General features: G+C 39.6%; 1 protein-coding gene across 4 annotated transcripts in view; it reads left to right on the top strand.

Annotated features, from left to right (window-relative positions):
- The first annotated feature begins 1,403 nt into the window (after positions 1 to 1,403).
- Positions 1,404 to 25,217, top strand: part of C7HXorf21 (chromosome 7 CXorf21 homolog) — a 29,375-nt gene continuing 5,561 nt past the window's right edge. The window contains exons 1-2 of one of the 4 annotated variants that reach the window (XM_030934639.1): positions 1,404 to 1,503; positions 11,539 to 11,650. The gene's annotated coding sequence lies outside the window, so the exon portion shown is untranslated. Of the gene's footprint in view, positions 1,504 to 10,493; positions 10,768 to 11,538; positions 11,651 to 25,217 lie in introns of those variants that run through there. The other 3 variants (XM_030934638.1, XM_010358170.2, XM_010358171.2) reach the window with 3 other exon arrangements.

Here is a 25,217-nt window from a genome sequence, read left to right as displayed (position 1 = left end):
AATTAGCCAGGTGTTGTGGCGGGCACCTGTAATCCCAGCTACTCAGGAGGCTGAGGCAGGGACAACTGCTTGAACCCAGGAGTCAGAGGTTACAGTGAGCCGAGATCGTGCCACTGCACTCTAGCCTGGGCAACAGAGTGAGACTCCATCTCAAAAATAAATAAATAAATAAAAAGAATGAGTAAGATCTAGTGTTTGCTAGTACAATAGGGTGACTATCATCAATAATAATTTAATTGTGCATTTAAAAATAACTAAAAGAGTATAATTAGATTGTTTGTAAAACAAAGGATAAACGTGTGAGGGAATGAACACTCCATTTACTCTGATGTAATTACACATTGTATTATTATCTATATCAAATTGTCTCATATACCCCATAAATATATACCCTACTAACTACCCACAAAAATTAAAAATTAAAGGCAATAACATTACAAAGTATTTCCTTAAGGTAAAAAAAAAAAAAAAAAAGAAGCCGAACATCAAAATTTGGAAAATTCCCAGTCTGATCATGTGGTAGAGAAGGAAAGAGTGTTTTCGGGAGAAAAATCTAACGGTACTGTGGAGCAACCACTTGCTAAAGAGATTAGCGTGGCTAAAAGGGAGCTAGGTGCTAATATTTAATACAATATAGGGCCTGAAGGCATTTCAGAAATTTTTGAGGCTGCTCCTCCCATCCACTGGCTCAGAGGCCTAGAAAGACAGAAAAGTTTTGGGCGAGGTGCCAGGGTATTGCTGCCCTGTGCCATCTCAGGATGCTGCTCCCCAGATCCTGACCACTCCGAGTGGAGCAGCCATGGCTGAAATAGCCCCAGGTACATCTCCAGCTGACACTCCAGAGAATGCAAGCTGTGCACTCTGGTGACATCCATGTGCTGATAAGTCTGCAAGCATGCAAAATGCAAGTACCTAGTGGAGCTGTAGGAGCAGGGCTACCACTCTCCCGACCTCAGAATTATAGAGCCACTAGTAGTGTGCAACTCCAGCCTGGAAAAGTCACAAGCCCAAATTCCAGTCCATCAGAATAGCCACCTGGGCTGCACCCAAAATAGCCATGGGGGTGGGGCTTCCCAAGGCTTTGGGAGCCCAACCCTCCCACCAATGTGCCCAGTATGTAGGAAATGGAGGTAAGTGTCCGGAGCCATGAGGCCCGGAAATTGCCACGGCCTCTGTTGCTTAAGCTCCGCATTGCGGAAACAAGATGGCGCACTTCCTGGTTCTTCATCATCAACTTTTCCCGCGAGCGCGTAGATAACTTCCCGCGCTGGGAAAGACTAAGTCTACCGAGCATGCGCCTGGTGACGTCTCTCATTATTCTCCTCCCCGCCTGCTCTGCTGCACTTCCTCTTTCTTACCATCCTATATAAGCTGTACCAACGCCCTCAATAAACGAGACTTGATCAGGATACTGGCTTGTCTCCATTTCTTGTGTCTCTTGTCTCTCTAAATTCCCACCCCCTCCTCCAAGGTCTGTGTTAACGATCCCGCTGGACGGGACAGGTAAGGGAGATTATTTTGGAGTTTTAAGATATAATATCAGTCCTGCTGGGTTTCAGAATTGCTAATAGAGCCTGTTACCTTTTTCTTTTGGCCTATTTCTTCCTTTCAGAATGAAAATGTTTACCCAATTACTATACAACCATTGTATTTTAGAAGTAAATACTTTTTGAATTTACAGGCTCACCACTCTAAGGAACTTACATTAAATCTCAGATGAGACTTTAGACTTTGAACTTTTAAATTGGTGCTGAAACAAGCTAGAACTTTTGAGGACTATTGCTATCTAATGATTGTATTTTACAATATGAGAAGGACATGCTATTTGGGGGCCAGAAGCAGAATGGCAAGGTTTGCATATTTGTTGCCCCAAATCTTACGTTGAAATTGGATCCCCAGTGTTGGAGGTGGAGCCTTGTGGGAGATGTTTGGGTCATGGGTGAGATCCCTCCTGAATGACTTGGTGCCATCTTTGCAGTAATGCGTGTGTTCTCACGGAATTAGTTCTATGAATGCTGGTGGTTAAAAAGAGTCTGAAACTTCCCTCCTATCTGTTGCTTCCTCTCTTGCCATGTGATCTCTATATAGCAGGCTACCCTTCACCTTTGCCTTGAGTGGAAGCAGCCTGAGACCCTCACCAGATCAGATGCACAATCTTGAACTTTCTAGTCATCAGAATTGTGAGTCAAATAAACCTTTTTTCTTTATTTTATTTATTTATTTATTTATTTATTTATTTATTTATTTATTTATTTTTGAGATGGAGTTTCGCTGTTGTAGCCCAGGCTGGAGTGCAATGGCACAATCTCAGCTCACTGCAACCTCCACCTACTGGGTTCAAGTGATTTTCCTACCTCAGCCTCCCGAGTAGCTGGGATTACAGGCATGCGCCACCACGCCCGGCTAATTTTTTGTATTTTTAGTGGAGACAGGGTTTCTCCATGTTGGTTAGGCTGGTCTCGAACTCCCGATCTCAGGTGACCCACCCGCCTCGGCCTCCGAAAGTGCTGGGATTACACGCATGAGCCACTGCACCCAGCCAACCATTTTTCTTTACAAATTACCCCGCCTCAGGCATTCCTTTATAACAATACAAACAGACTAAGACACAGAAGCACTAACAAGAAGAAATAGAAACAGATTCAACTTTCCCTTTTCCTTTCTTCTTTTGAAAGGCACACAGCAGAAAGGGTAATGATAGACTTGGGTTTACGATAACAATCAATGCATGAAAATTGAGATTCTCTACAAATTTGACTGAGTCTTTGGCCTCCTGGTCTTAACAGAAGCAAATTGTTATGAGGCCAAAGCAGAGTTCATATAAATATTCATTTGTACGAGCTTCAAAGAATAGGTAAATACACAGCATAAGTACAATGGAAATTCTCAGTTGTTCAACTATGAAACAGAGCAAGTATTTTCTCTTTAATATCAATTTATGATAGAGGGAATAAAGCATTATCTTGGCTTGAAGAGGAAGTGTCTCTGTGTCCCAAAACCTGAAAATCAGACTGGGGGAGTGATAAGAGGTTAACAAAGGAAAATATAAAAACTAGGGAAGTGAGGCAGAAGTTTGTCAAAATGGGCTTAAAAGAAACAAGCCCTTGTAGCAAAACTCTGTCAAGTATTTCCAGGGGTTGATTTACCTTAGAGTTAATAATAGAGATTTGAGTTTTGGTGTTAGAGATTTTTGCGAGATTGTTAAAGCAGATAACGTTAGGTAAAAGCAAAGGGTGACAATTAAAAAGCAGAAATCAAAACATTTCATGAGATTGCCAATTCCTTCAGCATTCAGGTATTTGTTTTACTGACTCCGAGTAATACCAATTAAAGGGTAATGGCCAAAAAAAGAGGAGCTATTCTATGTACTGTACGTGGCCTTAAAATAAAACATATGGGGATTACATTCAATTTCCCCTTTAACTTATATCATATTTCATTATAAAACATTTTTCAACTGAAAAATATTAAAAAATACTTCAGAAACTTTACAAATGCAATAATCATATTATTTGATGCTGAAATGGAAGTCTCTTTGAGTTGGAAAATGGGAGTTATTCAAGAGCAAACAGTATACATTACAATCAATTACAGCCTAAATAACAAAATCTCTAGTGCACAAGAAGCCATTACAGCTTCATAGAAATTCAGAATGTTGTACTTAATAAAGCAATTATAATCTGTCATCCCATCCTCAAGCTAAGCAGTATTGTTCCAGAGCTTACCTTATGGATTTCTTTGGTATAAATTAAACCTACTGAAGTATAACTAAGAATTTTTAAATGTCATACTAATTTTACCCTATGGGATACGTAACATGTTCCTAAATTCTAATGTGTTCATGTTAATTTTTATAGAATGTCAATTAAAATTAATCTTCTGCAGAGGAAGTGCATTAATACCTTATATGTAATTCCATAATTGTGTCTGCAGGCAATAGCGATTATAAAAATTACTAAGGTAAACTATGAAAGTGCATACGGGATAATAGGGTTGTGTTTTTAAAGATGTAATGTTAAACATTATTAGGAAAAAATCTTTATTTTTATATCATTATGTTCTCTCATATGGGCACCAGCACTTTATCCCATAGGGTAAAATTAGTATGACATTTAAAAATTCTTAGTTATACTTCAGTAGGTTTAATTTATACCAAAGAAATCCGTAAGGTAAGCTCTGGAACAATACTGCTTAGCTTGAGGATGGGATGACAGATTATAATTAAAAAATTAATGTTTTGTTCACTTTTCTTTCGTTTTCTTTTCTTTTCTTTCTTTCTTTGAGACAGAGTCTTGCTCTGTCACCCAAGCTGGAGTGCAATGGCGCAATCTCTGCTCACTGCAACCTCTGCCTCCCAGGTTCAAGCGATTCTCCTGCCTTAGCCTCCCAAGTAGCTGGGACTACAAGCATGCGCCACCACAGCCAGCTAATTTTTGTATTTTCAGTAGAGGCGAGGTTTCACCATGTTGGCCGGGATGGTCTCCATTTCTTGACCTCTTGATCTGCCCACTTGGCCTCTCAAAGTGCTTGGATTACAGATGTGAGCCACCACGCCTAGCTGTTTTGTTCACTTTTTTTAGAGGTATTTCTGATGTTATGACAGCTATGATGTCACTAGGCAGTAGGAATTTTTCAACTCCATTATAATCTTATAGGACCACTGTGGCATACGCTGTCGTGTATGTGGTCCATTGTTGACTAAAACGTTGTTATGCAGCACATGACTGTACAGTGAAAATTATTATTATTGTTATTTTGAGATGGAGTTTTGCTCTTGTTGCCCAGGCTGGAGTGCAATGGAGTGATCTCGGCTCACTACAACCTCCACCTCCTGAGCTCAAGTGATTCCCCTGCCTCAACCTCTTGAGTAACTGGGATTACAGGTGCCCACCACCATGTCTGGCTAATTTTTGTATTTTCAGTAGAGACAGGGTTTCACCATGTTGGCCAGTCTGGTCTTGCACTCCTGACCTCAGGAGATCCACCTGCCTCAGCTTCCCAAAGTGCTGGGATTGCAGGCGTGAGCCACCACGCCTGGCCCTGTCCAGTGAAAATTAAACCTCTCTTCCTATCTGATATTTGTCTCTCAGATCTCCTCCCCAGAGGCAATCACTATTGTCACCTTCTTGTGCATCAATCCAAAAATTATAACTAGTAGTGTGCAATGACACAATATCAACTGGGGGGAGATGTGGTGACTTTCCTAAAGGAGGGGCTACATCAATAAAGAACTTGTTAAATACATTACTATTGGAACTTCCAAAACCTGGCAGTCTATGTAGTTATTTAAAAGGATGAGGTCAGTCTGCAAGTACTAATGGTGAAAAATTATACAAAAAAGGTAAGAGAACAGCACATGTAGTATCCTACCATTTGTATACAAAGAAGGATATATATAATTTTTGGATTGATGCGCAAGAAGCTGACAATAGCAATTGCCTTTGGGGAGGACAGCTGAGAGATAAAGTTCAGATAGGAAGAGAGGTTTAATTTTCACTGCAGTCATGTACTGCATAACGACATTTCTGTCAACAATGGACAGTGTACACGACAGTGGTCCTATAAGGTTATAATGGAGCTGAAAAATTCCTGTTGCCTAATGACATCATAGCTGTCATAATGTCATACACAATTATTTTATTTTAAAAATAAAGCATGTGTAGCCTAACTGCACAGTATTTATAAAGTCTACAATAGTGCCCAGTAATGTCTGAGGCCTTCACATTCACTCACCACTCACTCACTGACTCACCCAGAGCACCTTCAAGTCCTGTATCCTCTATTCGTGGCAATTGCCCTATACAGCTATACCACCTTTCATCTTTTATACCATATCTGTACTGTACCTTTTCTATGTTTAGGTATATTTAGATACACAAATACCACTGTGTTACATTTGCCTACAGTATTCAGTACAGTCACATGCAGTATAGGTCTGAAGCCTAGGAGCAATAGGCTGTACCATATAGCCTAGGTGTGCACTAGGCCAAACCATCTAGATTTGTGTAAGTACACTCTGCGATGTTCATACAATGAAATCACCAAATGCTGCATTTCTCAGAATGTATCCCTGTTGTTAAATGATGCAAAACTATATTTTTGTACCATTTACAGTTTTTAAAAACATGTATGTAATTTTTTTTAAAGAAATAAACTATTGAAAAAGAGAGGGAATAGTGAACAGTGTCAAATACTATAGAAATGTCAAGGAGGATATAGGGTGAGATAAAGGCTATTAGACTTGATGATTAAGGGGCTTTGGTAACTTTGAGAAAATAGGTTCAGTTGAGTCATTTGAGTATTGAGAGTGGTCAGAGAGCATACTTCAGAAAGACAAATAATTTATCCTGAGATAGTTGAAGTTTGACGGATTACATTTGTGATTGGTCTGTTGTGTGTGTATATATACATATATATTTAATATATACTTACATATACCTTTCTCTAGTTATGGAAAGGCAATAATGGATTTTTTTTTTTTGGGGGGGGGATAGAGTCTCGCTCTGTTGTCCGGGTTGGAGGGCAATGGCGCCATCTCTGTTCACTGCAACCTCCACCTCCCAGGTTCAAGCAGTTCTCCTTCAGAGTAACTGGAATTACAGGCACCTGCCACCACACCCGGCTAATTATTGTATTTTTAGTAGAGACAGGGCTTCACTATGTTGGCCAGGCTGGTCTTGAACTCCTGACCTCAGGTGATCAGCCCACCTTGGCCTCCCAAAGTGCTGGGATTACATGCATGAACCACCACGCCTGGCCAGGCAATAATGGATTTTATATGGGACTGGAAATTGGCAAGTAGGATGTGACAGAAAGACATATTGTTGTGGAATTTAGAGTGCCACTAGGAGTACTTAGAGTTGAATAGAGGGTAGCCAGGGTAGAGGAAACCTGGTGAGAACTGAGAGTGAGCTAGGAGGGATGCTATCATAATGGAAATAACTTGGAGGGTGTTTTGTACAGCAGGAAAGTAATTGAATAATAGGAATGATGTCCATTTAGAGGCACAGATATCGAGGCAATAACTTTAACTACTATTCAGCAGATTAATAGAAAATCATATTGTAAGATTTCAGCTACAAGGGATATAATTCTATTTTATTTTAACCAGTGAAGAAAAAGCTATTTAAAGCTGATTTTGTATGCTCAGGTTTTTTTTTTTTTTTTTTTTTTTTTTTTTTTTTTTTTTTTGAGACGGAGTCTCGCTCTTTCGCCCGGGCTGGAGTGCAGTGGCCGGATCTCAGCTCACTGCAAGCTCCGCCTCCCGGGTTTACGCCATTCTCCTGCCTCAGCCTCCCGAGTAGCTGGGACTACAGGCGCCCGCCACCTCGCCCAGCTAGTTTTTTGTATTTTTAGTAGAGACGGGGTTTCACCGTGTTAGCCAGGATGGTCTCGATCTCCTGACCTCGTGATCCGCCCGTCTCGGCCTCCCAAAGTGCTGGGATTACAGGCTTGAGCCACCGCGCCCGGCCATGCTCAGGTTTTATCAAATGAGAAATAGTAGAAATAGTAGGCTAGCTTGACCTAGTGCACACTTTTTCATTACAGAATTTTTTTTTCTGCAAAGGTGTTTCCATCAAAGGGGTAACTTATAGAGACAAAATAAAGAATGGGCATAATCAAAATTCTGCATATTGTATTTGAATAAAACAGTAAGTGTGACTTAAGACAATGTGGAGAAGATGGAATCACCGCACAATGGTTATTTCATTGTACTTCCAGGCGACTTCTTGGTAACCCACCATAAAGTGTTTCTGGAGGTCGGTGAGACCTACTCTACGGTGTCTCACGATTGTGATTGAAGCTACACTAAAGTGAAATAAATCAATGTTTGTCCCTACAGGTATTATGGTCTCTTGATCACAGCTAAATCCTTGATGGGCTAGAAATGCCTGAAGACATCCCTGAACCTGATTTTGTATGATTACACTGTAACTGAACCTGCCCCTGGGGCAATGAGTCTGGTGTTTCCTGTGATGGCAGGTCAAGTCAGATTCAGGACTAGTTGAGAAACTGTCCTTATCATGGCTCATACATGAGACCATGCCTTCTGAAGTGGATTTAAGTAATATTTCATGAAAAAAATAACGCAGAAAATCATGACTGACAAAAATAAAAATGCTAGTATACTTTTAAATATATGACATTTTAAGATAAGTCAATGAACAAAAGTAAACAAAATCAAATCCATTAAGTGGAAATGTTCACCTCTTAAGGGTTTGGAACTTAGCTTTCCCCCCCCCCCCCCCCCCATAGAACTTAGCTTTGATTGGAGTTAGGTAGAAAAAGATGATGAAGTGGTTATGATGTGGGCAGGCTTATTCTTTATTGGTTAACTCGAAGCAGTCAGGGTAAACCAGTTAAATGATTTTGAAACCCTTAATTTTTCGGCTTTTGGGCAAGAACTGACCCATTTGCAGATAGACTTGTCTGTCCTCCAGAAAAGACAGATCATAATACATTTGGGCTGTACAGTCAAAGTTAAATATGACTTAAGAATGCTAGTTTTTAAAGTGAAAAAGTAATACATACACATAGAAATTTCAAAAGATATAGAATGAAAAATGAGTCTTGTTCTTGAAACACAATTGCTTATTTCTGATTTCTTGTGTATAGTATAGAAAACAAAATATTCTAGAAAGGCTATAACAAATGCTGGTGAGGATATGGAGAAAAGGGAACTCTCATACACTGTTGGTGGGAATGTAAATTAGTACAGCCACTATGGAGAACACTTTGGAGGTTCCTCAAAAAACTAAAAATTGAGCAACCATATGATCCAGCAATCCAACTGCTGGGTATCCACCCAAAAGAAAGGACATCCGTACATCGAAGAGCTATCTGCATTCCCATGTTTGTGGCAGCACTGTTCGCCATAGGTAAGATTTGGAAGCAACCTCAGTGTCCATCAACAGATAAATGGATAAAGAAAATGTGATACATATACACAATAGAGTACTAGTCAGCCACAAAACAGAATAAGATTCTGTCATTTGCAACAACATGGATAGATCTGAAGGTCATTATGTTAAGTGAAATAAGCCAGACACAGAAAGACAAACATCACACATTCTCACTTATTTGTGGGATCTAAAAATCAAAACAATTGAACTCATGCACATAGAGAGTAGAAGGATGGTTACCAGAGGCTGGGAAGGGTAGCGGAGGGCTGGTAGGGGAGGTAGGGATGGTTAATGGGTACAAAAAATAGTTAGAAAGAATGAATAAGACAAAGTATTTAATAGCACAACAGGGGTACTATAGTGAACAATAACTTAATTTTACATTTCAGTATAACTAAAAGAGTATAATTGAATTGTTTGTAACACAAAAGATAAATGCTTGAGGGGATGGATACCCCATTTTTCATGATGTAATTATTATGCATTGTATGCATGTATCAAAATATCTTATGTACCCCATAAATATATACACCTAGTATACCCTCAAAAATTAAAATACAAAATTTTGAAAGGAAATATTCTATTACAAAGGCATGTGTATACATATATTGCTTAAAAATACAAACTGGAAAATGAGTTCTTGCTAAACAAGGTATGTTAGAGATCTTTTCTTTTCTTTCTTTCTTTTTATTTTTTTTGAGTGGAGTCCCGCTCTGTCGCCCTGGCTGGAGTGCAGTGGCATGATCTCGGCTCACTGTGACCTCCACCTCCCGGGTTCAAGGGATTCTCATGCCTCAGCCTCTGAGTAGCTGGGATTACAGGTGCCCACCACCACGCCTGGCTAATTTTTGTATTTTCAGTAGAGACAGGGTTTCACCACATTGGCCAGTCTGGTCTCAAACTCCTGACCTCAAGTGATCCACCTGCCTCGGCCTCCCAAAGTGCTAGGATTACAGGCGTGAGCCACTGCACACAGCCTACATAGGATTTTAAGTATGCATACATTCTCATTTATTTGGCCAGTATCTTATTTATGGATATAATTTTTTCTAGTCATGTATTTTCTCAAGCAGTGCCGCAACAAATATCTTTTCACATAAGTCTTTGTGTACAAGTGCAAATATATAGCTTGGATAAATTTATAAAAATACAATTGTTGGGTCAAAGGGTATGAATATTTGTATTTGAGAGATACTGGGAAATTGCCCTCTAAATATGCTTACAATCTCATCAGTAGTGTTTGAGAGTGCTTGTTTCTTCACAACTTTGCCCACACTGTGTATTACTGTTTTGACCTTTGGTATTTGGAGAGAGAAAACTTGTTTCATTACGTTTTTAAAAATTATAAGTACTATTGAGAAATAATACTTCTTAAAAATGATAGATTAGTAATGTAACAGATTTCTCTAAAGTCATATCTGACTTTGGCTCTCTTTTGGGCAAAGGATCCCAGATAATGTACTGTTCTAGAAAGAAAATTTAATTCTGTTGCTAGGGTTCTTACAAAATGTGTAACCATAAACTATTTTAATAAGAGACGGTTTCGTAGATAGGTTTCATTTTTCGAAAAAGAGGAAGAAACACCATTCTGTGGCTTGATGTGGCTTTGTCAGTTACTGCCTCCCCACCTCCCGGGACTTCCCACTGCCTCTTTAGCACAAATCAGACTTAAGCAAAAACAACTCTTTTTCCATGGGATCAGTTATAAAAAGAATGGCTTAGCAGTGAGCAGTTCAGTCTACTGGTCTCATCAGTGAAAGGCTTGTGAAAATTTCTGGAAAGAGCACTGGCTGGCTTGTTCATCTCTCTGTTTGGTCAATTGCTGTGTTTCTGCCGGATCAGATGAGCAGATTGGTTAGTGAAGGTAAGAAAAAGAAAGCAAAGGACCCTAGAACTCTGCTATTATTTTTTGTCATCTGTCTTCTCACACTTTCTTAGCCCTTTATCACCAGAGCACAGGTCCATTCTTATGACATCAAAATGCTTCTCTAGCTTACCATATCAGAGGCAAGTGGGAGTTTAAACAAGCATTCAGTGGAGTTGAAAAATAAAGAGAAATTAAGCCCAATACTTCCTTTTCTTACCTCCTCGTGTCCACATTCTAAGCATTTCTAAAATACATATATTTTTACCTACAATTTTTGACTGATCTGATCAAATATTTATTGTATTATTTTTGCAGTCCTCTTTCACTAATTGCTACACTGGTTTAGCTTCTGCATTTTTAAAAGAAGGCCTAAAAACCTAAGCAAGGTTTTGCAGGGACAACACAGCTCTTGAATTCAGTTACGGTGATGCAGTTTTAGAGACGAACACAATCACAATCCTTTCCAGTTGGATTTGACTCTCAATTATTCAGTTCAGCAAGCTTGTGATAGTGTTTTTCTGTGTGGCAGGATGTATTCAAAATGAATGCGATCTATAGTGAGGATGCTTTTCGACTTTCATCTGGGTGATTTGGGGAAAGCTTCCCTCTTGGTATTAAAGATAGCGCATGTATAAGTGGATTTTTGTTTGAATTATCTTTAGATTCGCTCGAACATTCTTTGTCTTGTGCATATGAATCTGTGCTTAAATATAGACCTGGTTTGGAAAGAATATTTATATTCATACTTTTATAACATTTCTTGCGTAGGTCAGTGTGAGAAGATTGTTTCTGAGCTTGAGAAGCTTCTGGAGGATTGAAGAGTATTTGAAGTCTGTGTCAAACATTCATATCGTAAGTGGAATTTTGGAGATATTCAAAGGTAGTATACTAATTCTGTTATCTCAGAGCAAAGTGATGTTTGAAGTATTTATATCAAGGCACTGAGACATTTCCCATCACATATGTAATGATTATTTTAGATACATAAGATATTGTCCCTCTAGGCTCTTAATAAACATTATACAATGTAAATATGCCTTCATTAACTAAATATGGTTATTTCCCCTCCCAATTTTTGTTTAAAAACGTTTCAAATCTATATAAAAATTGAAAGAATAGTACAATGAACACCCATATTTTCATCATGTATATTAATCAGTGGTATCCTTTTGTCACATTTACTTTCTCTCTCGCTTTGTCTTTCTGTCTCTGCTTGTCCTTTTATGTATATATATATAAATATAAATATAAATACACACATACACACACACATATGCACAGTTTTTTCCCTGAATGGTTTGAAAGTATGTTGCTGACTTTAGGACACATGTCACCCCTAAATTCTTGAGCATGTATCTCCTAAAAATAAGAGCAGTCTTCCATAACACAATTACAACACCACGGAAACATAACATCAACACAATACTATTATCTAAGATGTGCTACACATTCAAATTTTCCCAATTATCCACATGTCCTTTAGAACCTTTTTATTTTTTAAATCTAGGATCCAATCAAGAATCTTGCATTGCATTTGTAGTTGACATGCCTACAGTTAAGTAAATGTTAGTGATAATTGGCATAATTAACATGATTAACAATGATTAACAATTATAATACCAAGGAAATTTGTATCAATACAATACTATTATGATAGGTTTTCTTGTTTTTGTAGTCCTCTCATTTTGTTTTTTTTTTTTGTTTTTTTTTTTTTTTTTTTGAGACGGAGTCTCGCTCTGCCGCCCAGGCTGGAGTGCTGTGGCCAGATCTCAGCTCACTGCAAGCTCCGCCTCCCGGGTTCACGCCATTCTCCTGCCTCAGCCTCCTGAGTAGCTGGGACTACAGGCGCCCGCCACCTCGCCCGGCTAATTTTTTTGTATTTTTTTAGTAGAGACGGGGTTTCACCGTGTTAGCCAGGATGGTCTCGATCTCCTGACCTCGTGATCCACCCGTCTCGGCCTCCCAAAGTGCTGGGATTACAGGCTTGAGCCACCGCGCCCGGCCCAGTCCTCTCATTTTGATTCAAAATATGTTGAAAGTGATTCAAGAAAACAATCCATAAGATTTAATTTTTCAATTTATGGTATATCAAGAAGGGGTATAAAGAAAAATCCAAACTATGATAAAAATATATTTACTAATATTTCTTCGCCAAAGTTTACATCTTCTGAACTAAGGAAATTCACACATCAGATCGTCCTTGGAAGAAGCCATTAACTTTGGTCGTAAGAATCTAAGCAGAACTGAACACAAAATTATTTATTTACTTGGTAATATTAATATGAAGAACAGAGGGCTTTTGATTTATGATTGTACTATCTTAGCCATCAAGTTATACTTTCAGAAATTAATTTGTTAAGTAAGAATTGCTTCATATTTGATAGAATAGATAATCCCAAATTATATGATTTGTAACAGAAATGGAAATATTAATGAGCAATATTTTAGAGCATTCATCAGTAAATTCAGTACAAGTTGAAATAATATGGATATAATCTAAGGTATGTGATGAAGTGATTATTTCCAGGTCTAAGGAAAAGGTATTTTTAAAGATAAGAGTAAGGAAACTGCAGATGCTATTTTATACAGGGAGGTCCTTCCTAAAGAAGCTTTTTGTTTTAGATAAAGGTCTTGCATCATTCACTGAAAAAAAAAATTGGAACATGTAATACAGATTTGGTTACATTATCATAATTAAATCATGAACAAAACAATATTCAAGTTTTTCAGTGATCACTTTTCAGCAATTTACCTGCAAGTCCCCCAAATCAAGAAAGTCTTAAAAAGTTTACATTGGAATTATGCGATTTAGAATTTATATTATAGGATAATATAATATAGAGGTAAAGAGATGAAATACGGGATTTTGAGTTTTGCAGGTACTAAAAAATAACACATGACCTACATATAATCTTAACAAGACAGTTCACTCTCTAATTTGAGACAAACATAAATTAGCTCATTTGATTGGAAAATTAAAAAAAAATAATGTGCTAAGGAATGTCAATGAAAACAATCTCAAACATTGCTGGTGAGAGAATAAATTGATCCAAGCTACTTGAAAGGAAATTTGGCAATAGCTTTGATCTGGTAATTCTGCTGCTCTAAGTCTGGCCTGTGGAAATACTCACGGAGGCATATGCAATAATTATACATAGAGGAAAAGCAAGACTAACCTCAGTGTCCCTCAAGAGAAATGATTTACTAAAATAAGATGTGTCTTTAGATGTACTATTTCAAAAACTCTTAAAAGTTATATCTCTGTAAGCAGACATGTTGACAGGTAGAAGCCAAACTGCACCCCTGCTAGCTAGGCTCAAGATCTATGAAACAGCAGATAACAAATGTTTTCCTGTCTATAATTGCAAGATGTTATAGCCCATGATGGTGGAAGGCAGTCCCATCCCATTGCCTCCATTTGTGTGTGGCCGCTAGAAGTTTTTGCGTCCATCTCAATCCAGCCTCTTCGGGTGTCTTAGTTCACACACCTCCAAAATGTTCTTCAAGAGGAAGGATCTGTTTTGCCTCATCATCCAAAATTTCCGCACTCCCCACCAATCCTCAATCTTGTTTTCCTTTTGCTCGTGTCAATTTTTCCTTCTTTCCAAAGACTATTCCAGTGATGTATCTTTTCTGTTTTATTAAAGTTTCATGCAATCCTAATGAACACCTTGGGGTAGGGGAGAGAAGAGCCTAGAATCATTTTTCTAATTCAGATGCAAGGATTCTGAGTAGATGGCCAAGGGTTCTGAAATGTTAACGTATGAGGTGAGACTTGAAGGTTATGGGTGGTGGACCAGAGGGTGGGTAGGGAACCAGAACTCTCAGGACAGAAGACAAAAAATGCACAAATCCCTGGGATAGGCATGCAGCTCAGGTGAACTGGGAAGGGATCAGCATGGCTGGGGTCCTGGGTCCTGTGGGAAACAGGCAGAGATGAGATTAGGAAGACAGATAGGGAGCACACATCACAGGCTTATCCTGTATGAACTTAATCCCTGAGGTGATGGGAAGTGGTTTGTATTTAAACAGATAATCTGTATTATTATTATTTTATTTATTTATTTATTTTTTATTTTTGAGATGGAGTCTCGCTCTGTTGCCCAGGCTGGAGTGCAGTGGTGTGATCATGATTCACTGAAACCTCCACCTCCTGGGTTCAAGCAATTCTCCTGTCTCAGCCTCCTGAGTAGCTGGGACTACAGGCACTCGCCACCACACCAGGCTAATTTTTGTATTTTTAGTAGAGACAGGGTTTCACCATATTTGTCAGGCTGCTCTCGAACTTCCAACCTCGGGTGATCCACCCACCTCAGCCTCCTGAAGTGCTGGGATTATAGACATGAGCCACCACACCCAGCCTGTAATATTAAATTACCCTGTGAAAGATGGTTGTAAAATTAAAGATGAGGCAATGCCAGGCTATAGCAGTGTCATGGTTTAGGAAAATGTTCATATGGTTAGATTAAAAAAAAGAGGATAAATTAATTGTATTCCTGAAAGACATACGAGCATTGATACACAATTGGGACATATGTGTAGTCATCTGGGCCACCCCTCTGGGGTGAATGCTGGCTTTTCCCTGGAGCCTTCCTTTTTGCACTTCACTGCACCTTCCTTCTTTTATTTGGCAAGTGCTGTTGTTACTACATGGAATCAGGGCTGATGCCCTTTTCCTGGAAGGACTAATTGCTTGTTATTATGATTGCGTGATATTAACTGCTCTTAGCTGTACAATAGTGTGATATGTTCTAAGAACAGAACACACACTTTGGAGTTTGTAAACTTGGGCTTGAATCTTGCCTGTAGTACTTAGTAATTGTATGACCTTGGAAGGGGTATTTATCATATCTGAAACTCAGTTTTCTCATTTAGAAAATCTAGATAATGATAAAGATAAAAAAATTGAAAGATTTTTAAAGTGATATGTTCACATCTAGATTATGATCATGTCTAATCTGCAGTGTTGTTGGAAGGTTAGGGGCTATGCCTGGAAAGCACTTGGCATACAGCTGTCATTATTATGATGCCTATCCCATTTATTGCATCTGCTTTTTGACTTAGGTCAAGGGTAGGCAAGCCACTGCCCAGGACCAAATTGGCCCCCTGCTTGTTTTTGTAAACTTTAGTAGGAGCACAGACACAGTCATTTGTTTACATATTGTCTATGATTTCTTTCTTGCTATGCCAGCAGGGCTGCAACAGAGTTTGTATGATTTGCAAAGCCTAAAATCTTAACTCTCTGGCCCTGTATAATAAAAGTTTACTGATTCCTAACTTAGGTTTTTTTAAACGTTCCCCCTTATAAAGTTCTTCTCTCATTAGGTTTTCTCTTTGACTCCACGCTTGTGTCGTTTAGATGTAAATTAAAAGTGTGTCCTTTGATCAGCATGCTTAAAGGATACAAAATTACAGTTATATAGAAGGAATAAGTTCAAAAGATTCTCTTGTACAGCATGGTGACTATAGTTGATGATCTATCATATTCTTGAGAAATGATAAGAAACTGAATATAAGTATTCTCACCACAAAAATAATAACGTGAGGTAATATATATGTTAATTAGATAGATTTTGCCATTTCACAATACATACACTTCAAAATACCATATTATACATGAGAAATTCATACAATTTTATCTGTCGATTTTTTAAAAAATCAATAAAAAAATGTGTCTATGTGAAGAAGTGATAACAGCTTTTGGAAAAACTAAATGCTAGTCTAGAAAGAAGAACCTACATTGCAGTTTCTTCTGAAAAGCAAGTAAATGATTTAACAAGGCACTGCACTTTAGCACATATTTCTAAGTTGTGAATTTGCACATAAGGTTAATTTTGGCATTCCCCTATCTGTTAATGATTAATGTGGGCTAAATTTGCCTAGAACATCCCCTCTGCAAATGTTCTCAGGTGTCTTTTCCTTCACACCTAACCAATCAGGGAGAATTTTATACATTTCATATATGTGTATTTTATATGGAATATATATAGCTTTACATATATATAGCTTTATATATATATAGCTTCTCTAAGATGAGAAACAAGAATTCAAGTGACAAAATATCATTGAACAACTGAAGTAACCCATTGGGTTAAATTTTGGTGTCTCAGATGAAATCGATTCTAACAAGTATGTTAATATTAAGAAAAATGCCAAAAATCAGTCAAAATAAACTCAATTAACTTTTCTTGATGTCTCTAAAATTTTAGGATATTGTGATGTGCAATGCTGTCTTTATTCTAGTGGTGCATTAAAGGGTGCAGTAATGGGCCCTTTTTTTTTTTTTTTTTTTGAGATGGAGTCTCGTTCTGTCACCCTGGCTGAAAGGCAGTGGCCCAATCTCAGCTCACTGCAAACTCTGCCCATCACCCCCCACCCCCCCCCGCCCCATTCCAGCGATTCTCTTGCCTCAGCCTCCCGAGTAGCTGGGATTACAGGCATGCACCACCACGCCCTGCTAATTTTTTGTATTTTTAGTAAAGACAGGGTTTCATCATGTTGGCCAGGCTGGTCTTGACCTCCTGACCTCATGTGATCCACCTGCCTCGGCCTCCCAAAGTGCTGGGATTACAAGTGTGAGCCACTGTGCCCAGCCTTGAATGGGCCCTTTTAAGTGCATTGAAGTGGAAGATGAATTGAAGCAAAAGGCCTAAACTAGGAAATTAATTATGAAGATTAAATGTGTTAGTATCTGTACTTTTAGTTATAAATTTTATATTTTATTATTCTGCATAGCTTCAGAAAGATCTTTTAAAAGCCTCCTTAGTGTGCTCTCTGCTGCCCTCTGCTGCTAATTTTCAGAAATTAATTTTGATTCTGATTAATGCTCACTTTACTCTTCATAATCTGATTCAAAATTAAAGTTTGATGGTACTCAAGACATAATTTAATCCCGCACTCTCAATTTACAGATGATAAGTTGAGTGTCTGAGAGGTTAAGAAAATGAACTTGGGCTCCGTTTCCTGACTGCTGGTGATTTGGGGCACATTACTCAATTTTGTCATCTGTAAAACAAGCGTAATAATAGTACCTAAATATTAGAGTTTTTTTGTGATGATCAATTAATTTAGTACACAAAAAGCATGCAGAATATTTTCTGGGTTGTAGCTAGTAGTATGTTAGCTATTTTATAGATTTGGCAACAGCTAAACTAAAACCACTGCCAATGACAAAATCAAAGCTAGAACTCTGGTCTCTTAATACTAGTACGTGCTCTCTCTCTCTTCATATATGTATTTATGTGTGTGTGTGCATTTATGTATACACACATATATATTTTATAAAATACATACAATTCTCCATGATTTGTTAAGTGTGAAGGAAAAGACACCAGGAAACATTTGCAGATGAGATGCTCTAGGTAACATACATATATTTATATATATACACCACATATGTATATTGCCTGAATGAGTATGAAATTAAATTTTGCCTTCAAATATAGGGTTTTTTTTTTTTTTTTTTTTGACGGAGTCTTGCTCTGTCGCTAGGCTGAAGTGCAGTGGCTCAATCTCTGCTCACTGCAATCTCCACCTCCTGGGTTCAAGCGATTCTCCTGCCTCAGCCTCCCGAGCAGCTGGGATTACAGGTGCACGCCACCACGTCCAACTAATTTTTGTATTTTTACTAGAGATGAGGTTTCACCATGTTGGTCAGGATGGTCTCGAACTCCTGACTTCGTGATTCATCCACCTCGGCCTCCCAAAGTGCTGGGATTATGGGCGTGAGCCACCGCACCTGGCCTGAATATAGATATTTAAAATGTGACTTGTTCACTGCATCCAAAGCTCTTGTAGTCTTTTTTTTTTCTTTTTGAGATGGAGTCTCGCTCTGTCACCCAGGCTGGAGTGTAGTGGCACGATCTGGTCTCACTGCAAGCTCTGCCTCCCGGGTTCACACCATTCTCCTGTCTCAGCCTCCCGAGTAGCTGCGACTACAGGCGCCCGCCACCTCGCCCGGCTAGTTTTTTGTAATTTTTTTTTTTTAGTAGAGACGGGGTTTGACCATGTTAGCCAAGATGGTCTCGATCTCCTGACCTCGTGATCCGCCCGCCTCGGCCTCCCAAAGTGCTGGGATTACAGGCTTGAGCCACCGCGCCCGGCCAGCTCTTGTAGTCTTTACAAAGCCGTTGCTGCTGCTCCTTCCTCCTTGTACTGTTCCAGGTGGGCTCCCCACAGAAGAAGTTACAAACCTAGAAAGCTCCTCAAGCCCCCAGTATAAATTCCTACTGCCTGCAATTGGAAGGTGACTTCACTGTGGACTTTAAGTAGCTTCTCTAATGAGCCGCCTACCTGAATCTCCAATGGACAATGACACACTTGCACCCAGACAGTCTATTTCTTGTCAGGCTCAAGAAGAGCTAAGCTAAACCCATTGCTTCCTTCGCAGCTCCTCCTGATCTTCCCATTTTGGTTAATGATGGTGCCATTTTCCCTACATACCCACACTCAGAGTTACTTTTGGCTCCTCTCTCTCCTTCACTTCCATGTCTGGGGGTCTTGGTCTCTCAAATGCGTTCCTTCTCTTTCTTTTCTCCTACCTTCCTCTTGGTTCCTGTCCCAGTCATCTCAGGCTGGAATGAATCCAGCAGCCTCCTAACTTGAGTCTTTAACACCAATCTCATTCTGCTGAAATTAATTTTGCCCTTTATTGCTATATTATATCATGTGGTGAATCCGCTTCCTTACTTGCCAGAACATTGTATTGCCTACAGGATGAATCAAATGTACTCAGTCTTGCATGTCCCAACTTATCTCCCTGACCTGACCTTATCTCCCACTCCTCCCTCCCAGGAATCTATTTTTCTTCCTTTCTTTTATTATTATTATTATTTTTGGCTGGGGACATGTCTATCCCTAGACACTAGGATGCACTTTCTGCTTTTCCGGCATCGGACCCACCACTTTACCGGTCTGTCTTGGGTCCTACACATCAGAATGATAGAGTTCTTATTCTGCCGGAATTAAGATACCAGCAAACTTCTCAGTTGACAACAAATAGGAAAAGGGGCCCATTACTGTACTCAAAATTCTAGGCCCTTTTCCTTCATTGCTATGAAGGAGTGTGGAGATTATCTGGAGGACTTATAAACCTCATCCGCATATAATGAAAGAAGACTCCGTTAGGGCTGATTGTTTCATATGAAGAGAAATAAGATAAATAGTGGGAGACTTGGGGTATGTCTGAATGGGGATAAGGGGTCCTAAAGGGGAGATTCGGCAAACTGGGACATTTCAAGAAAGGCTCTTAGATGAGCATGACACTGACAAACAACGCTACGCTTGTACCCACCTATATTGGTGTCTGTTACTGACCCACGTGAAATTGACAACAGAAACCTCTTCACTTTTTTTTTTTTTTTTTTGAGACGGAGTCTCGCTCTGTCGCCCAGGCTGGAGTGCAGTGGCCGGATCTCAGCTCACTGCAAGCTCCGCCTCCCGGGTTCACGCCATTCTCCTGCCTCAGCCTCCCGAGTAGCTGGGACTACAGGCGCCCGCCAGGTCGCCCGGCTAGTTTTTTGTATTTTTAGTAGAGACGGGGTTTCACCATGTTAGCCAGGATGGTCTGTGATCTCCTGACCTCGTGATCCGCCCGTCTCCTCTTCACTTTTGTTGCCCTTCTCTCCTCTGTCTGCAATGTTTTCCCTCTTCTCACTGCCCTTATGAATCCTTTCTGTCTGTAGGGCCAAATAAAGGTTAACCTGTCACACAGTCATCTCTCTCTTCTTCACCCTTAGAATGTGCATCATCTTTAACCACAAACAGTTGTACAGGAAATGCCATCTGCTTCTCCCCCCACCCCCTTAGTTACTATTTATTTATTTATTTATTTATTTATTTATGACAGAGCAAGGCTCTGTCATCCAGGCTGGAGTGCAGTGGTGCGATCTTGACTCACTGCAACCTCCGCCTCCCCAGTTCAAGTAATTCTCCTGCCTCAGCCTCCTGAGTGGCTGGGATTACAGGCGCCTGCCACCACGCCTGGCTAATTTTTGTGTTTTTTAGTAGAGATGGGGTTTCATCATGTTGGCCAGGTTGATCTCGAACTCCTGACCTCAGGTGATCCGCCCTCCTTGGCCTCCCAAACTGCTGGGATTACAGGCATGAGCCACCGTACCTGGCCCTTGGTTACTTTAAAATATTTATCTTTAGTTTTTATTTTAATTAAAAATTTAATCACAGTTATACTTGCACATAAATTGGGTCAAATAATTCTGAGAAGTTTGTTATGAAAAACTGCTGTCCTTGCCTCCTTTTCCAGAAGCAACTACTTTTATCTCCCTTAACTATTTATTTGATATTTACCATCATTTCTTTAAATGGCATGCTTTTGTTGCAACTTTTGGATTTTTCAGTTTGGGGCATTATTTCTTGACTTGTTATCATGAAGAGGAGGATTTAGTTCTCATTCCTCTCCTGGCCTCACCAAGGATATACAAATTTGTCCCCTTCCTCTCACTATACGGAGTGGCCACCTAGTCTGGACTCACAGGCCAATGCCTCGGATGATTTTTATTGGTATCACTGTACTATATATATATTAAAATAGTATTTTATACATACATGATATTCTGCTATATATGATAAAAATATTTTATCTTTGTTTACTGACTTTATGGTCACCTTGTGGTTATATTTTAAGTTGAGTTAGATCCATTTTCAGTGCTTTATATTATCATGTGCTGTATTATCATGACTCTATAAAAGCTATTTATAGCTCAGCCATGTAGTAGACCATGGGTTGTTTTTGTTTTGCTTTGTTTTTCACAACACAACTTTCTTTCTTTCCTTTTTTTTTTTTTTTCTTGAGACATGGTCTTGCTCTGTTGCCCAGCCTGGTGTACAGTGGCACAATCACAGCTCACTGCTGCCTCGAACTCCTGGGCTCAAGCGATCCTCCCACCTCAGCCTCCCAAGTACTGGGACCACCACACCTGGCTAAGTTTTGAATTTCCTGTAGAGATATGATCTCCCTATATTGCCCAGACTGGTCTCAAACTCCTGAGTTCAAGTGATCCTCCCGCCTCAGCCTCCCAAAGTGCTAGGATCACAGGCATGAGCCACTGTGCCTGGCTTTACTGCTACACAACTTTCTTAAAATTATGAATTGGAGATTATAATTGTCTGGATCTGTCTATATGGCAGCTACTAGCCAAATGTGGCTATTTAAATTGAATTAGATTAAATCAAATTAAAATTTCAGTCACAGTAGCCACATTTTAAGTGGCTATTGGCTATCATATTGGAAAGCACAGATATTTGACATTTTCATCACTTCAAGACGTTCTATTGGATAGCACTTTTGTCGCCTCAGAGATGACCTAAAAGAATGCATAATTAAAATGAAAATATCTTCACAATTTTTCTTTGAACAATTCACACAGGCATTCTAGACTTCTTCAAATGGAAGCATTTAAAAACCTTTAAAAGAAATTCTATATCTTCCTTGTTTCAAAATAGTGAAACAAAAAAAAAAAAGCCTCAAATAAGTGTTCTAGTCCCATTTCATTACCAAACATCTAATAGTTTATGCTCTGGCTTTACCATCTCTCTTTTTTTTTTTATTTGTTTGTTTTTGAGACAAAGTCTCACTCTGCCACCCAGGCTGGAGTGCAGTGGCTCAATCTCGGCTCACTGCAACCTCCACCTTCCGGGTTCAAGCGATTCTTCTGCCTCGTCCTCCCGAGTAGCTGCGATTACAGGCATGCACCACCACGCCTGGCTTATTTTTGTATTTTTAGCAAAGATGGGGTTTCACCATGTTGGCCAGGCTGGTCTCAAACTTCTGACCTCATGTGACCCAGCTGCCTCAGCTTCCCAAACTGCTCGGGTTACAGGCATGAGCCACTGCGCCTGGCCTGGCTTTACTATCTTTTGTTAGCTCCTTTCTGACATCCCTTGAAAGGAATACAGAAACAAATTAATTACTCAGATGTTACTTTAGTATGCTAAAAATAACTGTCATAGTATGCTATGATGACGATCCTCCAATGAACTTTAAATTGCAATTATTGGCCAGGCGCAATGGCTCATGACTGTAATCCCAGCACTTTGGGAGTCCAAGGTAGGCAGATCGCTTCAGGTCAGGAGTTCAAGACCAGTCTGGCCAACATAGTGAAACCTCATCTCTACTAAGAATGCAAAAATTAGCTGGGAGTGGTGATGTGCACCTGTGGTCCCAGCTACTCGGGAGGCTAAGGCACGAGACTCACTTGAATCCGGGAGGTGGAGGTTACATTGAGCCGAGATCGTACCACTGCATTTCAGCCTAAATGAAAGAGCGCGAATGCCTCAAAAAAAAAAAAAAAAAAAAAAACCACAAAAAACAAACAAACAAAAAAACCCCAAAAAACTGCAATTATAATTAGTAGTCTTCAGTATTTAAAAATTTTATGTTATCACCTTCACTATTTTCTAAGTCTTTGCTGTTCCATAGAGTAGTCATGTGTCAATTAAAATCAAATTAAGTTAAATTAAAAACTGAGTTGCCTTAGCCATATTACAAGTGCCTAATAACTACATGTGGCTGTTGGCTGCCATTTTGGACAACACAGATATTGATCATTCCATCATCCCAGGAAGCTCTGTTGGACAGTGCTGGTCTAGATTTTTCATTTGCTTAGCTTTTTCTAATTTATCCCCAAAGTTTGTGGTCAATTATATAAATTGTATTTCATGATGGTCAGACCTTTTCAGTTGTCTTCAATTTTATCTTTAGCTTCAGAAGCCTTCCGATCTGTTCTAATCACCTGTTTGCCTTTTTTTTTTTTTTTTTTGAGACGGAGTCTCGTTCTGTCGCCCAGGCTGGAGTGCAGTGGTGCGATTTCGGCTCACTGCAAGCTCCGCCGCCTCCCGGGTTCACGCCATTCTCCTGCCTCAGCCTTCCGAGAAGCTGGGACTACAGGCGCCCGCCACCACGCCCGGCTAATTTTTTTGTATTTTTAGTAGAAACGGGGTTTCACCGTGTTCGCCAGGATGGTCTCTATCTCCTGACCTTGTGATCCGCCCACCTCGGCCTCCCTAGAGTGCTGGGATTACAGGCATGAGCCACCGTGCCCGGCCCCTGGTTGCCTTTTAAACCTGTTACATATGCAGCTTTCATCCTGGAATGTCTTTTCACTGTCATCATGGGTAGGTCTCCTCTTCACAACTCCTGGGCCTAGGACAAAAAATGGGGAGCTTCAGTCTTCAGCCCTTCCATCTTCTTTTCCCAGTCCTGGCTATCCTTGACATTCTGCCCATATACCTACGCTCTGCCTACAGCCCTCATTAAAAACCACCTCTTCATCATCTTTTGGGCCTAGGGGTGTGTACACATTCAGTTTCCCCAAGTCTGTCCTAATCATGATGGATTTGGGGCAGAGCCTGTACAGACTCTGTAGTTGGGTCTGCCATCTGAGCAGGGAATTCTGAGGTCCTGAATACCAGAAGTGTGAGTTAGAAGGCAGCAGTATAGAGGCTGGGTGGCCTCCCATCATGTTGGACTCTAGAACTCCTTACCCTGTTGGGAGAGGTGCAACTTAAGGAGGGCTAGAATGAGGCCCTTTACATTACTGGGTTCAGAACAAGGGCTCAGGCTATCCTGGTTTAAGGGCTGTTTGTTTCTCTCCTGTGCTGGATTTCCTGTTTCCGGTACCCTTTGTCTCCATTTTATTGTTTTGCTTACTCCTTTCAGTGGAGCACATATTCTATTGACTTTCTGAGAAAGGTGCTTGGAAAATCAGCTATTTGAGACTTGTAACCTAGAAATATCTTTATTCTATCATCATACTTAATTGATAACTTGGTCTTGGTTGAAAATAACTAGTTGAATGAAAATTCAGAATTTGTAGACATTTTTTCATTGTCTTATTGTTTCTTATGTTGCTGTTGAAAAGTCTGAAGATTCTGGTTCTTGGTCTTTTTTTATGACTCTTTTTTCATTCTGGAAGCTTATAGGATATTCTCTTTGTCCCAGGGGTTCTATCATTTCACATTCATGAGGGGAGGTATAGATCTATTTTCACTCACTATTTTGTTAACTTATGTCCTTCCATTCTGGGAAATATTCTTAAATCGTGTCTTTGAATTTCTCCCCTATTTTCTCTGGTCTTTCTGAACCTCCTATTATTCAGATAATAGATCTCCTGGACTGGTCCTCTCTAATTTTATTTTCCATCTTGTAATTTTGTTCTGCTTTCAAAATAATAATTTGCTTCAACTTTACCTTTCAATCCTTCCATTGAGGTTTAAAATGATCATTTTTAATTTCTAACAGCTTCAGAATTCTTCTTTTTTATAGCATCCCATTTGTAATTCATGATTATATTATACCTTAACTCTTTAAGAATATTGGTGGTAGAATCTGCCACCTCCTTCACCCCGCCCTAACTTTGTTTCCTCCAAATGACTATTTTGGTCTCCCTGATAGCAGACCTTTCCTCAGATGTTTCAGAATTCTACTCATA

The sequence above is a fragment of the Rhinopithecus roxellana genome, chromosome 7 (genome assembly GCF_007565055.1).
Source record: "Rhinopithecus roxellana isolate Shanxi Qingling chromosome 7, ASM756505v1, whole genome shotgun sequence".
In the NCBI taxonomy this organism is placed as follows: domain Eukaryota; kingdom Metazoa; phylum Chordata; class Mammalia; order Primates; family Cercopithecidae; genus Rhinopithecus; species Rhinopithecus roxellana.
This window is presented reverse-complemented; position numbering and strand designations above follow the sequence as displayed.